Source organism: Sus scrofa, chromosome 8 (genome assembly GCF_054392235.1).
Source record: "Sus scrofa isolate SSC_HxYL_T2T_F1_AM1 chromosome 8, Sscrofa_HxYL_maternal_Yorkshire_Landrace_v2.0, whole genome shotgun sequence".
NCBI lineage: Eukaryota > Metazoa > Chordata > Mammalia > Artiodactyla > Suidae > Sus > Sus scrofa.
In genome coordinates, this window is record NC_139390.1 from 79,275,632 (window position 1) to 79,292,837 (window position 17,206).

Here is a 17,206-nt window from a genome sequence, read left to right on the forward strand (position 1 = left end):
TTACATACCAAGTGAAAGGAATTACTGTAAATAAGATTTGGATAATGTGGCGATGAGGTTGGAGAAGTGTTTCCCAGTTAAATGGTTAGGTATCAGGTTTTCAAAAAGCGCCTAACTTGGGACTATACACAAGTATATCAGGGTTTTCTCTTCCCTTCAACATGTAGGTGGGAACATGATGGCTTCAGTGGGTCAGAGTTGGGTGCTTCCAGGTCTTAGGTTAGGCTCTGATGTACTAGGCTCCCCGGAGAACAGTGTGCTTTGGCACATTTTAATAATCCTCCTTCCTCTCCCCTGCCAGAAACAGGGAGTTTGTCTTAGTTCCTAATGGTGGGAAGCCAATAAAGCTCCTGGCAGTAAACCTCATGATATTGGGGCTTCCAATGGCTGGGTTCCCCCATTGTTTTTAATTCTCACACTAGTATACATAAAAATACCAGAATCTGGTTGAGAACAGTTGAGGTTTTCCTCCCCACTGTGGTTTCCCCTTGAGTCTCTGTTCTTGTAACTCTGGACTCCCTGTATTCAGCTGTTACTAGGGGCCAGCAGTTGCCCCGTGTCTTTCCCTCATATGAAACCTAGAAGAACTGTTCGTCTGTTTAGATTCCCGCTTGTTAGGGTAGAATTGTGATGATCAAACACATGTGGAACTGGAAACAAGTCTCTTCTGCCACTGAATACCACCTGCTTGCCCTCTAAAACCAAAACAGTCTGAAATCTATTCTCTAAAGAACTGAAACCTTGGCATAGGATATAAGAATGAAAAAGTCCTATTTTAAAGGAGATCTAACTATCACTTTACATATCAGAAGCTAATGTGGGTGGAGCACTGTTGGCTATAATAGAGGATTAAATGTTCATATTGTCTGGGGACTTGAAGACAAGATCTTGGGGGGGGGGAACTCAAGGAGGTTGACTTTGAAGGCGTATCCACATGATGTATAACATTTGTGACTGAGTTGGATGAAATGAGGCATCTTTCCCTGGAGCATGTTAAAGAACCTCATGTCAGAACATGATGGTGTTGGTGTGGGGTGTGACTCTACCTAGAGGTCAAGGATGTGTTATTCCTTGTTGATGTAGACAACAAGGACTGAAACCTCAGTGCAACTCTAGGTTCTGCCTTGAAAGGGTACAGAGTCCTTGGTACTAACAAAGTGGTGAGGGAATGAAGGAGTTGTCCTTGGCTGAGATCAATATCCATTTTGTTCTCTTTACTTCTGCCTGAGCTGCTGCCACTTTTCCAGCCCATGTGTGTAGTCCTGGCCCTTATTTCTACTACTTGGACTCGTTTGCTATGGACATGGATCCACAGACACTAGAGCAGAGTATGAGATGCAGTTGTTGGCATCTCCATAACTTTGATCTCAGATCTGAACTCTTTAAAAGTCATAATCTGCATGCTTCGCTGCCTCCAAATGTGAGTTACTAGACTAGGTCAACTTGGGTTGTATTTGGCATAAGGCAGACTTAAAATTTAGGACTGCAGGTCTCTATTAGAGCCAGGTACCTACAACTGGGGATTTGGGGAATGTATAAGGGACTTGTTTCTGGAGTCTTGAGCAAAAGTTTTGGGAAAACTGGTGATGTTCTTTGTTGGGTGTAATCCTAGGGGAAAACACCAAGACAGAATGGGATGGGAAAAACCTTAGTGAAAGAAACCCCTATGAAGGGAAAAATAGCCTCGGGAGGCAGGAGAGCTTTCATTGTACAAGTAGGGAAGGAAGGTGGGTATAAAGCTTCAGACTTCAAGGAAGTTATAAAAGTGGTTTGGAGAGAGACTCTTTCAAAGTGGCCTGAGAAGAGGGGTCCTATGTCTTCTATAAATGGACTTACCTTAGTTTCCCTGCCATGGGACATGGACTGGACCTGTCAACTACACTGACCACTACGGGAGATCCAAGTGGAACTCTTTGTGGTCTCTAGAGTTATTCCTTGTTTTGGCCATGGAGGCCCTCTTGGTGTGGACACAGATCTTAGATGATGGGAGCATGGCATGAAATATGAGAAGCAGCCTAGGTAATGGATTGGATATCTTTGCCCCCCCAAAAAAGGGTTTAAACTCCACTTATGTCTGATATGGTATGAATTTTGAACTTATCGCTAGATTCCATGGGGTAAAGGTGATACTTCCTCAACATCTACTTCCACCTTTTCTGGCAAACATATTCTCGACTTTCTTTTAGGAAAGAATTCCTCAGCTCCCCTCTATCTTTAGTCATTCTTGGTCTTAAGTCTGACTTCAGCTTATTAGGGTGTTTTTAATTTTCCTACCCACATAGGGGCAAGGGCAATAAGGGGCATGCGCTCTGACCACTTAAACTCAAGAATATACTGCTGAACATGAACAGTTGGAAAAAAATATTAAAGATAAAGTAGAACACTTACTATAATTAAGGAGGAACCCAGGACTTTCCAGAAGTTGGAGTCCCTTGAATCAGTTTTACTTGAAGTCTAAATTTAGAGTGGTCTCCAAGTCATGCCAATATATTCCCATCTTAGGACAACTAGTTTGTTTTTCGTTGCAAGTAACAAATTCCATACTAATGGTTGAGGCACAATGATGGAATATCCCTGAAGTGTGGGTGTTAATAACTGTTTTCCTTTATTTACAATATCCATGCCGAATTGCTAAATTAATCTGGGAAGTCGAGGTAAGTAGCATAAATACTAAAAGCTTTCAGACAAAATGGAGGGCGGGGGAGAAGAGAGGTTAACCCTGGTCAGAGATAAAAAAGAAAGGCTATGCTAAGGCAAATAGAGAATGAAAATGGTCCTTTAGCCAAATGGCTGCCCTGTTTATAATTGACTTGAGCAAAAATGCCATTTCTATATAAGGCAAGGTGGTGCTTTCAAAGAGTGTCATGAATAATACAAAAGTTAGGAAGTTACTACCTCTTCTGGGATTTGTGTCCAAAAATGATCAAAGTTTTCAAGGAAGGAAGAAGCTTAAAATGGCAATATAAGTCAGAAACCAAAGGATGAGCTGAATGATGTCATGGCTAACAAATACAGCCCTTGCACTAGCATTGGTGGTATGGAGTTGCCCAGGGTCCTGTCAGCCTGGATCCAATGAGCCTCCAACTCAAGTGAGTAGGTCTATCCTGGCTTCTCTGATCAGTGTGAGTTGTGACTCAGACTAGATACTTGGTGGTTAGCTTGTTGAGGCAGGATGAGGACACTGATGGGAGCTACAAGTAGATCATTGTACCCAGCAAATCTCTAACTTGATCTAGGTCAATGGTGGAGAGACATGGCATGTGGTAGAATGAGTAGACTACGACAGAATACAAAATAATTGGTCACGAACAAATGTGAGGTGATAAGATGGCCAATAGTGCAATACTAAGATTGGAAGGGGTAGGGACTAACTTGTGAAAAGCAGGATCCGCATGTGTTAGATGCCACATCAACATGGGGTAAAGTTAACATCTGTAGTGTTAAGGTAACTTGGAAGCTGTGCCTAACCCACTCATCTGCTGTAGATGGTCATTTTCGTGCTGAGTGAAATAGCCTTGTAATCAAGATGTGGTACATATACACAATGGACTATCATTCAGCCGTTAAAAGGAATGAAATACTGGCATTTTTAGCAACATGGGAGGACTTAGAAATTGTCATGCTAAGTGAAGTCAGCCATACAATGGGACACCAACATCAAATGCTTTCACTGACATGTAGAATCTGAAAAAAGGACAGAATGAACTTTGCAGAACAGATACTGACTCAGACTTTGAAAAACTTTTCTCTCCAAAGGAGACAGTTTGGGGGGTGGGGGGATGCGCTGGGGTTGTGGGATGGAAATCCTATAAAATTGGATCGTGACGATCATTGTACAACTACAAATAAATTCATTGAGTAATAAAATAAGAGGGACTCACGGATAAAAAAGCCTTGTAGATAACTACGTGCACATAAGCTTATTCATACACATAAGCTTATTTTCACAGCTGAATGTATCATTGCTTTCATCTTTCATTGGGACTCATTTTTCTGTTGGTCATCTGAAATGCATATGTCAAAATGAGATGGAAAATTTCGAGAAAAAAGTGGAAGGGTTCCAGCAGAACAATTAGAACAATGCCAGTGTGACCCTGTGAAGGAGAGAAGGAAGAAATGTTAGATAGGAAGTGAGTTAGACTGTGGTGCAAATACTAAGTGCTTTGGCATGGTCAGTGGCAACTAAGGAGACCAGAAATCATCCCCTCGGAAGAGGCCCTGGTCTCCCAGGATTCCTGCTGCACTCAGTCATTAAGAAATAACCTGTGAAGGTGTGGCTTTAATGGACACCACTGTCTGCCTCTGTGCCCACAACTCCTTCTTTACCCAGGGGCACAAAACTGTAGATGTATTTTTAAGTGCTGTCATAGTCGTAGATGATGGCCAAGATGCTTTGAACTGGAAATGGTCGTTAGCATTTGGAACATAGCTTGGTCTCTTTCCTGAATACTAAAACGCTATCAGTGATGCTGACAATGCTTAAATCTAGGATATAGTTCAAGAATATAAATGTCTTTGGTGTCTTGTCCCTTCAGGAGATGGAGGAAATACTTATTTGATAATGAGGAATTTTGAAGTATAGTTGTGATGTCCATTTACTGGGAAAAGTCAAAGGTAAAAACTGCCTTGGGGGGGTTACAAGTCTTAGTCAATACTAGCTAGGTCTGATGGCAGGTCCCATCCATCATGTTGGATAGGACATGAGTGACACGTTGGTGTGTTGGTGGTAGAGATGGATTTCTTGCCCAGTTGGTAGACCCTGACCTCAAACCCTGTTCCATTTGGATAAGGTGTGCTGAGTCACCTGTCACTGTTCTTGACCTTCAGAATGGGCTGAAAATCTATAGCAGAGTTACATCAGAAGTCTGCTTTTATATAGCATTCCCATGTAGAGTTTAGTATGAAGGTTAATATTCCTAGTTTCCTGGCAGGTGAGCTCTAAGGCTATGAAGAATTCTGAGACGTGTAAGTGAAGATGCCTAAGCTCAGAGGACATAAAACATAGCTGCCTTTCTAGCTTCTTGTGTCAATGTGCTATATCCTATATCAAGCTTTAGGAACTTCAAGGCCTATGATTCTAGTTGTTGGAGGAAGCTGAGCTCGCTCAACTACAGTGGAACCTGGATGTACACGGGGAAGCTGCTCTAAGTCACTTTTGCTGTCCCAGATGATGGAGTGGCATGTTGCTAATGCTACCAATGTGATGGGAAAATGTTTTTTAAAGTCCTAGTTTTTAATCTATATTTCAAAGAGATAAACTTGTATATAGTACATTGCTGAAGGCCTAGCATTGGTTACAGATACTTGGTAGAAGATCCTTTGCTCCTTAGGTAGAAATAATGTTGCCTTTAACTTGTCAGCTTGTCTCTAGAGGAAGCAGAATTCCTCTACCCATTCAGATCAATAAGATGTTTTGTATTTAAAACCTAACATCAAAATGTCTGCTTTCCATGTGCTTTCACTTGGGAACTAACTTTACCCCAACGGACAGTCAAGCTTATACTCCATGCAAAGGCAAGTCCACACCTAAAATGCCAGACAGCACTTCTCTTAGACCCTTTACCTGGCTTATTCGACTAGAGGATTAGTACTTAAACTGATCGTTCTCAGTGAGGGAAATGTTTTAGGAATCAAGAAACAATGTTTCTGAGTTTATAGGACATTGCTGTTAATGTAAGATGTTCTCATGAGATGAAGGCAGCCCTGAGGTCGTCTCCCATCCTGGCTGGCAGTGCAGGTGGAGGAATCAAAGAGCAAGGGTCAATGGGGAACTAGGACGAAGTTCAGTGTTTTGGCCAGAAGATGGCAGCACTCAATCAGATACCAGAGCTCTGTGGTCTCAAGACATCTGGGGTTGAAGCCTCAGTTGAGCAGCTTCCTAGATGGCGGGGTAGAAAGAACCAGCAGTGATTGACTATGATGATCCTATGGCTTACTTGGGCTATACAACTCTGGATGGAGTGGGTTTGGAAGAATGGATTAAAATGAAAATGGATCTCATGGTGTTAATGCAAATCTAAAGTTCTTTAGCAGAAAGAACACCCCAGTTGGCAGGGGGTGGTGGTAGACTCTGAGACTAGAGCAGAGGAGTCAAAAGAAGCAGGTGTTAGTTCTTACCTGTAGTGATGGACACATTTAGGACAGTGGATGGAACGTCACAGTAGCAGAGGATATCACATTTCAAAAGGACCTGTGCTTGAGCAGGCAGATTCCTTTTCCAAAGACGAACACTTTCATGTTTTCCTTCCTCTTTTAAAAAATGCATGGGAGGGGGGGCGGATTCAGGGGAGTTCCCATGGTGGCTCAGCAAGTTAAGAACCTGACTAGTATCCACGAGGATGCAGGTTCTATCCCTGGCTTCACTCAGTGGGTTAAGGATCTGGCACTGGCACAAGCTGTGGTGTAAATGTCTCAGATGCAGGTCTGGTGTGGCTGTAGTGGGCAGTGGCAGCTCTGTTTCAGCTTCTAACCTGGGAACTTCTATGCTGCAGATGCAGCCTGAAAAAGAGAATGAATTCATTATATGGCTAGATGTCTTATGCATCTACTTTCAACATGTTTATTACATACAACTCTTGCTCAAACATGGTTGTTTCCCCTCAGCCTCTAGGGTTTATCTAATTTCTCCACATGGGGAAGATTTTGGATAAAGTATGGCAAACTTAACGTAAACACGAGATGTGGACCTTAGGGGGAAACAGCAGAGAAACTGCAGCTCAACGCCATCTACCCCTAAGCTTGTGTGCACCTGAATTGTGTCACCCTTCTGGTGCGTTTGTAGTTTGCATAGTGACTCTGGGGTAGAATGTACTGCCCGTCAGCAAAGCTGTAAATGGTGAGTTCAAATTACAAGGAACTTCTCCATTGAACTTTGATTCAAAGAATTTTTAGTTCTTACCAAGATGGTGGAAAATTGAGACTGCTAGTTACAGGGCTCTCCATTAAGACTTTATAGAATGCTACTTTTCTGTATTACCTAGGGGGCTATGAACTAAATGTTACTAAATAACATTTAAGTAAACATCTTAAAGTAACTCAGCTTGAGTGTTGGTGTAAAACCCAGTACTGACTTGTCTAGCATGTTTTATACACAACATTAAATTGACATGAGTAGAAAGTGTATCTGTTATTTCTGGTCTCATTAAAGAGAGGTAGAAAATTCACATTTCTGAGTGTTCCAGTGGTAGGAATGGGATTGGAAACACAACGCCCTCTACTTCTGATGGCTCTGCAATGGGTCTCCCCTGGCATTAGGCCCACTGGGCATTGCCATGTGTGTAGCAAATCAGGTGGCATGGGATGGCTGATGTCATCTGCCTCTCCAGTTAGTAATGGATGTGGGCTATCAGGGAAGGGCATTTCCTTGGAGCTGAAGCACCTCCTGAGAGCGATCCCAGCTGGAGACTGCTGCCAGCACTCAGAAGCTGGAACAAAGAGCTCTTTCTTGGGCTCCCAGATCTTCTTCATCTCCGTGTCCTACGTGTCTAGTGACTCTGACCATGACACTGCTCTTTAGGCTGTGGCCTGTTCTTACCCAGGGATGTGGTCAGCTCGGCTTTCCTCCTGAGGGCCAAGCATTTCCTAGAGAGCCCCCACCATGGAATCAGTGTTAGGAACAGGATGTTGACAAGTGGGACAGGAGCCACTGGGGAGCTTGTGTTCGTTCTATCCCAAGGAGGATACTATAACTTCTGTTCTCTTAATGTTGGGAGTAAAACAATTGCAAAGAAACAAATTGATGGGTTCTAGTTTTGGGGACCCTTTTAGAATGCATTTACCCAGAATGGTCTGTGTTCCTCTCAGCTGTTGCTTCTGTAGCTTGTACAAATTGACTGAGATGTGCTGTTGCTCGTGTTAGGTGATTTGGACAACAAGGAAGATGTGCTTTTTCTACCTTTGGTCGAAGGTAACTCCTGTCTGCTTTAAGGTCACTCTTGATCTTTACATGGTGCTCTGGCCACTTTTAAATGGTTCCTCTTTTCCTTTCCCTGCCAGACACAAGAGCACATTCTTCTCAGACTTTGCTGGAGGAACCTAGTGGAGGTCCTACAGGGAAAACTGGTGATACTGTTGGGGTCCTTATGGCTGCATCCCCTTGGAGTTTTTAAACCTTAAGTATGTCTGCACTCAACATACAGGATTGGTCAGGTGTAGCTAAGATTTCCTTCCCCTCCTGCTGGTTCCCCTGTGGTTTCCACTTGAGTTGTGTCTGCACTTGTAAGCAGGGACTCCCTGTATTTACCTGTCTGTCTCTCCAATCTTGGGGGCAGCAGTTTGCCTTGTACCTTCCCCTCTTACAAGCATCCAGGAAGAATTGTCTTTTTTTTCCTTTTATTCTCAGTATTTTACTGGTTTTTAGGACTGAGTAATAGCCTCCAATGTCCTTGCATGTGGCAGTAGAAAGTGGAGCCTTTTTCTTCCCTTTTTATCACACCTTGATCTCCATGACTGAAAGTCTGAGCTCTGTTCCCCAGCAGAAACTAAACCTTGGCATAGAAGATACATGAAGAATTTAAAAGGCAATAGTTGCCTTTCAAAATAATTTAACTTTACATATCAGTGTTCTTCACAGAATAGCTTCTATTACATCATGATTGGACTGAATGCTCTTGTTCTCACTGGTCAGAACTTAGATGGAGACCAAATTATGTGGGAGAAGTCAAGGAGCTCTGCTCCAAGGGCATATCCACATTGTGTGTAAATAGGATGAGCTCACATGCAACGAGCAGCTCGTTCTCTGAAGGTGGTTAGAGAATCTGACATCACCAGTGCTGGAGTCCCCGGGGGATGTCACTCTGCCTCGGGGTCAGGGAGCAGTTCTCCTTCCCTGTTCTTGTGGACTGAAGAGACTGAGGCCCGAGGGCAACTCCAGGCCCTGCCTCGGAGGGTTCAGGGGTGATCCCTTGGTACCCGGGCAGGGTGGAGGAAGAGACCTCAGCTATGAGTTGTATGTGTTGTGCCTCTGTCTCTATTTCTGCCTGAGCCATCTGTCCTCTAGCCCTTGTCTTGGCCCTCCTGTCTCTTTCTGGGGCCCTTGTGGTGTGGACATATCTACAAACATTGGGATAGAGCCTGAAATGTAAGAAATGTAGGATTGTGCTGCCAACTTCTGAATCCCCCAAAGAGGGTTGAAAATCTGCTTATGTGTACAGGAGGGGTTGAATATTTTGTTTTGTTCCACCCCCTGGAAGGGAGGTAATCAGCTGGTTTAATGGTTCCTGATCGATCCCAACTGTACTTGGAATTAAGCACTTCCCTATTGCCTATGTGCCTGATTGCCTTGTGTCATAGGCTTCAAGTCAATAAGTCTTCTGCAGAAGTGGTGTGGACTGGAAGTCTAGTAGGGAGAAGTACTAGAAATGCAATGCAAGCCCTGTTTTGCCTTAGATGTCTTGCAGCTTTTGATAATGGGTCATTTTGGGGGTCATGCAAATGACTAGCCACAGTAACTGTTGTAGTGCACTCATAATTTCCTGTCTCAGGTGCTGTTGCTGAAGTAGAATACCTCAAAGTCATCTTAGAAATCACAATAATGAACCTTAGGTCGTTGAGTAGGCAAATCAATACCAGATGGTAGTTAAAAGATTTTTTGGGGGGTCTCCTTTCCCTTAATCAGGGGTGCTAACATGTCTCAAATGATACTTAATGTCAAAGTTAAAAGTGGGATTTTTAGGGTGAGGTTCTCAGAGGTAGTATATGTGAACTTGGAAGTCCTACTGAGCTGGCGTTTTAGTGAAGAAAGTCACAGATCCTTCCTCATCATTTCTTCCCACATTATCAGTCACACATACCCCGGACTTTGTTTTAGGGAATCATGTGTTCCCTGGTTTCCCTCTCATCTCAGCCAATCTCAGTCATAGGTCCTGAGTGGCTTCTGCTCTTTTGGGCATCCCATTTCCCTCCCCATATGCTATTTACAGCGACTAATTCAGGTATAGACATGCTGTCTCACCAGCCCCTACAACCCAGAGATACTGCTGGAAAGAGGAGCACATTGTTTGGGAAAGTCTTTGGGAAGAAATAATTGAAATGATAGTGAAGCCTAGAGTATTTGCTGTCATGAATGGAGAGCCTTCCCAGAAGGTGGGAGCCAGGGGTCTTGTATGGGTCCCCATGTGAATCCTGAGGAGTGAAAGACCACTGAGGGTGCAGGAGGGGGGAGGAAAGACATCTGTCTGATTCTCGGTAAAACAGACCTCTCCATCCAGCCTCAGGGGACAACCACCTTGACTCTTTGTAAGCCAATGTATTCCTGCCTCAAGGAAGTGAGAATGAGTTTTCTGTTAGCTATAAGAACAAACGTCCTAAGTGATATTGTTCAATGGAGTACCTTAAATGTGGGTATTAAACTGATTTTATCCATAGTTGTGAATTTCGTATGAAAACCAGTTTATAGGATTAATGTTATGGTTATTAACAGCAGCTCTCGTGCTGCAATTGTTGGCATAGAGTTGCCCAGGCAGCAGTCAGCCTGGACCCAGTGAACCTCCAATCAAAAAAAGATTTGAGTCCTGGGTCCCTCTATCCACTTAAATTTCAGGTGCTTAGTCATCTCCTCTTTGTAGCTGAAGATACTGAGGGCTGCCGTTATGTCGATAGTTACATGTAAGATGGTTGTGAGTTCGTTTTAGTCAATAGGAAAATGAAATGTCACGTGGTAGAATGAGACAAGCAAGCATGAAAGAATCCGAATGAACTGGACATGAGACGACGTGAGGAGGAAACTTGGCAGATATTCTAACTCCTAATCTTAATCCTTGATGACCTTAGGAGGAGTATCCTTATCTCAAGCATCTCCTCTGTATGGGATAAATGGAAAGTCAGTGATGAATTAATCCAGGAACTACCCCTGCCTTCTCCTTTGCCTGGATGGTCATCCCCCCTCTGAAAGGAATAGCTTTGGGGTATCTTCAGGCATCATATTTTCAGATATAGGGTGTCTTATACTTGGTGTTAAAAAAAAATTTTAGGGGGATCTACATGATTATACTTTGAGTTGACATTTCCTGAGATGCAGATGGCAAGGTAGGATTACTATTGGAACAGTTTCTTTGTGATGAGAAACAGGCTTGCAAAGGAAATTCAGAGGGAACTGGAGGAGACATCAGCCACAATGATGGTCTCACCTGTGAAGGAGAGAAGGAAGAAACATCAGATAGGAGTGAGGTAGACCGTGGTGGAGTCCTGAGTGCCTTGGCAACTAGGACCAGACATCACCCTTCAGAGGGACCCAGGTCTCCCAGGGAGGCACCTTCCCCAGAGCCCGTTCTGCCCTTGGTTCTTGGTTGGAAACAGTCACGGGAGGTGTGGCTCTAATGGCACCATAGTCTGCCCCTTGTACCCACTTCTCTACCCAGGGGCACAGAGCTGGGACATTACAGTTCCCATCAGCCTTTCTTTCCGAGAGTATGGGTGGGATGAGATACAGCTCCCCTTGCTGGAGTTGACCTTGGGCCACAGCTGATGCCCATCTTCCCCCTTTTGCACTCACTCAAACTTCTCTTTACTCTTGGCTACCACCTCCTCAGATGTCTGGTTGTGTGGTGATATGACCCTAACCATCATCCGTGGAGTATCAGTGCTCAGTAATAGACCCTTTTTAAGCCTCAGCTGCTGTCCATCCCTGAGTTAGAGTGAGGCGAGGGAAGGCAGACTGAGGAAATAGTCAAGTGGATCACGTGGGTTCAATACACATCTTCCTCGCTCCCCCCTTGTCAAAGTAGCCCAACCTCTTGCTGAACAGAGAATGCCTGCAACGTGGCTGACTCATGAAATGACCCAGTGTGTCACTTGGAGTGATGGATGACAGATCAAAGTTTTACCTCCTACTGCCTGGCCCCAAAGGGTCTTTCAACTAGGGATACAACAGCATAGAGATGTCTCCTATGTGTAAAGTTTGCTTCCTAAAGGAAGGTCCTCACTTACAGCCTGTGAACTGAGTTAGTGCATCCACTAGGCTATTTGAAGCCTTTATCAACCAACCTTCTGTCTAAAGGCAAGCTGCTTCTAAATGGTATCATGTTTTGTGATATAATCAGGAGCCTTATGACCAAATGCTATTTTTTTTTTGTAAAGTGATTGACTTATTAGCTGCATTGCCCTTGGGGATGACATACCTGTGGCTAGGGAACTGCAGAAGCCCGCAGAGAATTGTTCTCTTTGAGACCCTACCACAGGATAGACAGACCAGCCAAGATGAGGTATCCATCATGGGAGGCTTAAGAGATGGTTCTCTGCTAATGGAAGGGGCTCCCTGTAGTCAAGGTAGTCAGCTTACTGCCAAGTGGTAGGTTGACCAACTTTATCGATCCTGTCATTCTGGGGACTCTACTGCCTGAGTGGTTTGGCATTCAGAGGGAACAGTAGCTGGAGTTTCTTTGGAAAGTGGTTTTCTAATGTATTTGGGCACTCACATAGCCTCCATGTCTGCAATCGGGAACACTGTTCAGTTGCCCATTGTCTGAAGACTGGCTGATGTCAATGGTTAGAGCCATTCTGTGTGATACCATGCCTTTTTTATGATGGGTGCTTTGCAGGAGGGTTACCAGGAAATAGGAAAATATACATAGCTTGTATAACCATGTGCCCTTTCCTAGCTCTTGGCTAATCTTCCAGTCCTTTTCTATCCAGACTCTGACTGGATGGCTGGGCCATTGCTCAGGAATCAGTATATTTTTCTCCATATATTTCCACTGGAGGTTGGTGTAGCAGGCAGCTGGATCTGTCATTCCACCCTTCTCATTTAGGTGGGCAGACCCCAGCATGTTTTTGTATGGCTGCTGCAATCTTATCGCATAGCCAAGGTGCTTTGGTATTAGGATTGGTATTCAGCTACCAAATGCAAGTCCTCTCTTCCATAATGCCAAAGCACTGCTAGTGATGCAAGATTTTTTCCCCTCTTATGAAGAGAACTTTATGGTTTTCAGCTGGCAAAAATGAAAGTCTCTTCAGGAAAAAGGTCTCTTAAATGAAGTCTGATTTTCTTCAATAGAAGCCACCTCCCAGAGTGAGATCTGCTCAGATTAATACTGTCATGGGCCATGGGGTTCTGGGAATCTGAGTTGATACAACATAGAGGAACCAACTCCTAGCCCATGATGTCAAGCATGTCAGATTCCCACTCCCTTGTTTTGGGGCTGCATGTGAGTGTATGGAAGTTCCTAAACTAGGGGTTGAATCAGAGCTGCAGCTGCCAGACTACACCACAGCCATGGCAAGGCCGGTTCCTTAACCCATCAGTAAAGATCACAGATGCTTCAATGATGGGTGAATCCTTCACCTTTTTTTGGAAGAATCCATTGAGTTCACTTCATAAATTGTAAATAGGGTTTTTTGGATAATGATTATCTATTGATCCTACATAATCTGCAAAAGCGATCTGCCAACCTATACGGTTTTGAAAACAATTTTGGATTTCCTTAACAGTTAAACTATTACACGATTCAAATCATGTGCAGGGGTTGAGTCTGCATCCTCATGGACAGTAGTCAGATTCGTTACCACTGAGCTACAGCAGGAGCTCCATGTCAGAGCCCTTTAAATCAAGCATGGTCTTTAGGCTTGCTTTCTCTTTTTCTCATGAATACTTGGATAGCCCTCAACTGTCCCAACTCAGGTGTCTAAGGTATGGCACTGAGTAAGCCTAGGGACACCATGCAGTGATGGGACCATGAGAGAGAGCATGGCCTATGTGGCAGAGGCGGTCCGGGACATGGCTCCAGTAATCCTCCTTTCTGTGGGTCAAGCCCTGGAATCTTCCCCTTTTCTCCTCCATTAATCCCTTCTCTTGAGCTATGAGGAAGTCAAGGTTACTGCCAGCCATGTGAGTTTGGAAGTAGATATGTAAGATCTGCAGACATCCACATGAGGAAACTCACAAGTGGATATACTTCTCTTGTGGAGACATCAAATGAAAATGCATCAGTGACTCCCTGGATGGTAACCTTAGGATAAATCCTCAAAAACCTGTGGCTAGGCTGTACCTGCATTCCCCCCCATTAAAACAGATGCTGTATCACCTCAGTTTTTATGTTAAGTTTGGGCTTACCTGGTAAGCACAATAGAAACAGACTACATACGACTGATGGCAGATGCTACTCATGAGGGCCAGTCGCTGCCAGGCGGGAATGACAACCATACTGTTGGCCCAGAACAGGCTGGAAATGGGCCTTTTGTGGGAAAGTTTAAATTGTAGAGGAGCAGTCACGTGGCAGGCTAAGCGTGGCTGTCAAATGATTGGACCCACTCAGCATTTTTAGCAAAGTAATTTTATGAAATTATGCATCTACCTACTGGAGGAAGTCCGGATATAATATTAAGGCTCAACATTTGTTCACTTCCTACCTGGAAGAGGACAAGTGCTCATGAATGGCGTCATGGAATGTGGTCCACCCTGCCCTTGGGATTTTCACTGGACACTTGGACCTTACAACCTATGGGTACCAAGTGCTCCCTACCCACACAGACCCCCAAGGGACAGATCTGAGAACCAGTGGGTCAATGGCTACTGTAGGGAAGAGTTAAGATTTTCCTCTGCTCCTGGGGATTTCATAAGCTGCCCACCTCTCATATCCGGTTGTGAATCAAGGTACTATTGGACTTGGGTCTAGAGACAGAATAATGGGATTTAAAGACAGAAGCTCCCACCATCTCCTGTGGCCTGACAATGTTTCTCTCCTTAGCTTTTTCCTTGAAGGACTGGTTCTTTACTTCAAAAAACTAATTCTCAGTATCAAAAGTTACATAACTGACTTCTTCCAGTTGGCTCCCAAAGAGACCACAAAGCACAGTACATTTTAAGCCAACTAAACTGCAGGATGCACACCTAACAGACCTCACTGAAACCACCGAAAAAGGGTGGGGGGGATCGTGTAGGGAAAGAAACATTAAATTGATCAGCCTACCACGAGCACACAGACCGTAGAGAGCTCTCACAGCCAGATGGGGTGACGACTCAAAACAATATAAAATTTAAGGACAGTTTTGTACATAAGCTATTTAAAATTTCTCCAGCACTGACTGATACAAAGCACAAGGAGATGGCTCTTGTAGAGCTGGCAGCTTCAGGCCCAGAAAAGGGCAATGAGATGAGTTTCTATGGTTACATCGGTGACAAAAGATAATTGTTCTGCTTTCAAGGAGGCAGGGGAGAAAATAAGTGGCCACCTCAACATAAGGGGCATGTGATCCATTCTCTGGGTGGTTGGGAATGCAGTAGAGGGTTTGGTCTCAGAGAGAGGGCTCCTCATGTTAATTTATTTGGTCACTTCTGATTAAAAAATGTAGTTGTGCAAAGATATGGTAAAGCTAAGCTGAAAACCTCAACAGCGCTTTTTCCTTTTTTTTTTTTTTTTTCTGGCTCACTCCTGGAATTGCCTTTCTGGTTTGGCGAGTCCTTTTTCCAGAGCAACAGAGTTTCCCGTATTGAAGTCTTGCTCTGGTCTGTTTGGCTCTCAGTAAGGCAGGGCCACACCGTTCTTTGTCTATGGACAGAGCAATGTGCATTAAACTGAGAACTTACCTTCCCGAAGTGAGAAAAGGGTTTAGACTGCTGCTTCAGAACTACAGAATTATCTAGAATGTTTTTACAAACATTTGCTACATCAACAACAAAGGTACTTAGAAAATGTGTGTGTACATCACAACATGCTGTTCAAGACACTTTGCCTTGTGCTCACCTTCCCTTAAATGTTCCCCAAGGAACTTAGTGTCCAGCCAAATTGGAATCTCTTGGGAGAGACAGACAATTCGGCAAAAAGGACGGAGGAGTGGCGGTTTGTGGTGGGAGAGGCAGTGACAGGAGAAAGCAGCCTTCTGGGTCAAAGGTCAGCCCTCAGCTGAAAAGTCAGCTTTGGCAGAGTCGGGGTCAAAGGAAGGAGCAGCGGCAGTGTTGGACTGGAACGCTCTCCATCTCAGGTCAGGCAGAGTCTGGTCCAGCATCTTTTGTGTACAGAGCTGCTTCTCTTTGGGGCATGTCAGTTCATCTTCCAAATCATCAATTGCCTTTTCCAGCTTGGCTACCCATCTCTCAGCAAACTCAGGACGGGTCTCTGTCGTCTCCAAGTTTCTCAGTAAGAATCTTTATCTCTTCCTCATACTTGTAGTCTTTGGGAGAGTCCTTTTCTTCGGCAGCACTCAAACACTTGAGATTCTGATCCATCAGTCTGATCTGCTCATCTATCTCTCGGCAATGGGACCCTGCCTGCTCAGCTCGCTCCTCCGTGGGTTCCAAGTCTCCCTCAGTAATCGTGACTTATCAGGTGCCTCGTTTTACTCCCATATTCCTCTTCTGCAATGAGCTAAGCTTCCTTGAGTTAGATTTCCTAGAGGTTTTTTTTTTTTTTTTAAGACGTGGTTTTCAATAACCTTCATACCTCTCTTGCTCTTATCAGTAGTAGCTTTCTCACCTTCCTCCAGCTTTTGCAGGGCAGTAGGCAAGCACTCTTGAGCGTGGTCCCACTCTTTTCAACCAACTGGATCCTGCGAGTCAGGGAGGTGACCTCTGCCTTTGCCCCAGCCTATCCCAGGCCCACCTTTCTCCCTCTACTTCCTGCTGGAGTGCTCAGCCCTCTCCTCTGCATCATCTGCCTGTTGCTGCAGAATCTGGATCTTCTCTTTGCTGCCCCGTGATGGTGGTGATGCCGGCCATGGTGCCCACGCAGCTCCTGCTGGCGCTTGGGTTCCTGCCTCCTCTCTTTAGCTTTATATTCCTCCACATTCTTATCTTCTGGTTCCAATGGTATTTTTCCTCAAATCAGTTCTCTCTTCTTGACCTTCAGTGCTCAAAAGTCTTTTTCTATTTAATGAAGCTGCAAGACTAATCACGAAGATATGAGAGGCAAGAAGCAGGCAGGTCAGGCCTAACATTTCTAAATGCTTCTCTAATAGGGTGGGAAGCAAAGAGATCCTGATCCTCTACCTAAACTGACCCTCTGCCCTCGAGCCTCTGTTAAATATGTCAATCGTATTGAGTCTGATCTGGCTGAAAATTTAAATCGGTCACTTGAGATTCACTCCTGCTTAGTCTGAGTTGCCTAAAAAGCAACCAGGAGCCAAAGATTACTGGGGAGGTGATGTCAGTGAGAACTGGAGAAGCAGGTCAACTAGTAAGGATACATGAGTGGGTTGGAGCAGTGTGGGCTCCTTGGGCCAACTGGGCTGAGGACCCTCTGGTTGGACAACTCTGAGGAATGATCTCAGCAGACTG

At 44.4% G+C, this 17,206-nt stretch overlaps 1 pseudogene; it reads right to left on the reverse strand.

The window, feature by feature from the left end:
- Positions 1-15,825: 15,825 nt before the first annotated feature.
- On the reverse strand, positions 15,826-16,749 carry LOC146400887 (tropomyosin-like; annotated as a pseudogene).
- Positions 16,750-17,206: the final 457 nt, after the last annotated feature.